This window comes from Seriola lalandi, unplaced genomic scaffold (genome assembly GCF_002814215.2).
Source record: "Seriola lalandi dorsalis isolate HSWRI2012SDOR001 ecotype SW California unplaced genomic scaffold, Sedor1 jcf7180002022143, whole genome shotgun sequence".
NCBI classification, from domain to species: domain Eukaryota; kingdom Metazoa; phylum Chordata; class Actinopteri; order Carangiformes; family Carangidae; genus Seriola; species Seriola lalandi.
In genome coordinates, this window is record NW_019492793.1 from 1 (window position 1) to 3,416 (window position 3,416).

General features: G+C 28.4%; 1 non-coding gene across 1 annotated transcript; it reads right to left on the minus strand.

Moving 5' to 3' along the window:
- Window positions 1-1,795: 1,795 nt before the first annotated feature.
- Window positions 1,796-1,870, minus strand: LOC147819913 (small nucleolar RNA SNORD36). Its single transcript, XR_015438668.1, has one exon. It is a non-coding gene; the product is annotated as a small nucleolar RNA SNORD36 (small nucleolar RNA).
- Window positions 1,871-3,416: the final 1,546 nt, after the last annotated feature.

A 3,416-nucleotide genomic window follows, 5' to 3' on the forward strand; every position in this document is an offset into this window, starting at 1 on the left:
ATGCCTTACTATACTATGATGTTTTTATGCCTTTTTTTGCTTCACTATACTATGACATTTTTGTTCCTTACTATACTACGCCATTTTTGTGACTTTTTATGCTTTACTATGACATTTTTGTGACTTTTTATGCCTAACAATACTATGACGTTTTCGTGACTTTTTATTCCTTACTATACTTTGCCGTTTTAATTACTTTTTATGCGTCACTATACTATGACGTTTTTATGCCCTTTTGTGCTTCACTATACTATGACATTTTTATGCCTTACTATACTATAGCCTTTTTGTGACTTTTTAGGACTTATTATGCTATGTCATTTTAATGAGATTTTATGCCTGACTATACTATGACGTTTTTGTGACTTTTTATGCTTCACTATATTGTGACATTTTTATGCCTTATTATACTATAACGTTTTCGTGAATTTTTAGGCCTTACTATACTAAGACATTTTTGTGACTTTTTGTTCCTCACTATACTATGACACTTTTGTGACTTTTTATGCCTTATCATTTTTATGCCTTATCATACTATGACATTTTATGCCTTATCATACTATGACATTTTCGAGTTTTTATGCCTTACTATACGGTGTGATAGTATAGTAAGGCATGAAAAGTCATTGAAGTGACATAGTATAGTAACGCATAAAAACGCCATAGTACAGTGAGGCATAAAAAGTCTTAAAAATGACATAGTAAAGTAAAGCATAAATATGTCAGAGTATAGTAAGGCATAAAAACTCATTAAAATGACACAGTATAGTACGTCATAAAAAGTTACAAAAATGTCATAGTATGGTAAGGCATAAAATGTCAAAGTATAGTGAGGCACAAAAAGTCATAAAAATGTCATAGTATAGTAAGGCATTAAAAGTCACGAAAACGTCATAGTATAGTAAGGTATAAAAAGTAATTAAAACGTTGTAGTATAGTAAAGCATAAAAACGTCATAGTATAGTCAGGCATAAACACTCATTGAAACGACATACTATAGTAAGGCATAAAAAGTGACAAAAACGTAGTAAAGTAAGGTATAAAAACGTAATAGTATGGTAAGGCATAAAATTCATTGAAATGACATAGTATAGTAAGGCGTAAAAAGTCAAGAAAACGTCATAGTATAGTAAGGCATAAAAATGTCATAGTATAGTGAAGCATAAAAAGTCATGAAAACGTCATAATATAGTAAGGCATAAAAAGTCATTAAAACGATATAGTAGTGTAAGGCATAAAAACTCATTAAAACGACTTAGTATAGTAAGGCATAAAAATATCATACTATAGTGAGGCATAAAAAGTCATAAAAATGTCATAGTATAGTAAGGCATAAAATGTCACAAAAATGTCATAGTATAGTCAGGCATAAAAAGTCATTGAAACGACATAGTATAGTAAGGCATAAAAAGTCACAAAAATGTCATACTATGGTAAAGCATAAAAACGTCATCCTATAGTGAGGCACAAAAAATCATAAAAACGTCATAGTATAGTAAGGCATAAAAAGTAATTGAAACGAAATAATATAGTAAGGCATAAAAAGTCACAAAAATGTCATACTATAGTGAGGCACAAAAAGTCATAAAAATGTCATAGTATAGTAAGGCATGAAAAGTCATTTAAGTGACATAGTATAGTAAACCATAAAAACGTCATAGTATAGTAAGGCATAAAAAGTCACAAAAATGTCATAGAATAGTGAAGCATAAAAACGTCATACTATATTGAGCCAAAAAAAGTCATAAAAATGACATAGTATAGTAAGGCATAAAAAGTCACAAAAATGTCATAGTATAGTCAGGCATAAAAAGTCATTAAAACGTCATAGTATAGTCAGGCATAAAAAGTCATTGAAACGACATACTATAGTAAGGCACAAAAAGTCATAAAAACGTAATTGTATAGTAAGGCATAAAAGTCATTGAAATGACATAGTATAGTAAGGCCTAAAAAGTCAAGAAAAAGTTATAGTATAGTAAGGCATAAAAATGTCATAGTATAGTGAATCATAAAAAGTAATGAAAACGTCATAGTTTAGTTAGGCATAAAATGTTATTAAAATGACTTAGTATAGTAAGGCATAAAAATATCAAACTATACTGAGGCACAAAAAGTCATAAAAATGTCATAGTATAGTAAAGCATAAAAAGTCATTAAACCTACATAGTATAGTAAGGCATAAAAATGTCATAGTATAGTGAGGCATAAAAAGTCACAAAAATGTCATAGTATAGTAAGGCATAAAAAGTCACAAAAATGTTATAGTATAGTAAGGCTTAAAAAGTCCTCAAAATGACATAGTATAATGAAGCACAAAAAGGCATAAAAATGTCATAGTATAGTAAGGCATAAAAATGCCATTGTATAGTGAGGCATAAAAACTCATTAAAGCGACACAGTATAGTAAGGCTTAAAAAGTCCTCAAAATGTTATAGTATAGTAAGGCATAAAAATGTCATAGTATAGTGAAGCACAAAAAGGCATAAAAACGTCATAATATAGTGAGGCATGAAAAATTAATTAAAATGACATAGTATAGTGAGGCATAAAAAATCACAAAAATGTCATAGTATAGCAAGGCATAAAAATGTCATAGTATAGTAAGGCATAAAAAGTCATTAAAACGACATATTATAGTAAGGCATAAAAAGTCATTAAAACGACATATTATAGTAAGGCATAAAAACTCATTAAAATGACTTAGTATAGTAAGGCATAAAAATATCATACTATAGTGAGGCATAAAAAGTCATAAAAATGTCATAGTATAGTAAAGCATAAAATGTCACAAAAATGACATAGTATAGTAAGGCATAAAAAGTCACAAAAATGTCATACTATGGTAAAGCATAAAAACGTCATACTATAGTGAGGCACAAAAAATTATAAAAACGTCATAGTATAGTAAGGCATAAAAAGTAATTGAAACGAAATAATATAGTAAGGCATAAAAAGTCACAAAAATGTCATAGTATAGTAAAGCATAAAAACGTCATAGTATAGTAAGGCATAATAAGTTATGAAAAGATCATAGTATAGTAAGGCATAAAACGTCATAGTATAGTAAGTCATAAAAATGCAAAAGAAACGTCATGGTATAATGAGGCTTAAAAAATGCCAAAAAATGTCATAGTATAGTAAGGCATAAAAATGCCAAAAAACGTCCAAGTATAGTAAGGCATAAAAATGTCAAAAAACATCATAGTATAGTAAGGGATAAAATGTCATAGCATAGTAAGTCATGAAAAGTCATATTATAATAGGTTATGAAAAAGTCATAGTATAGTAAGGCTTAAAAATGCCCAAAAAACATCAAAGTATGATAAGGCTTAAAAATGCCAAAAAAAAAACGTCATAGTATAGTAAGGTTTAAAAAGTCATGAAAAGTCATAGTATAATAAGTTATGAAAAAG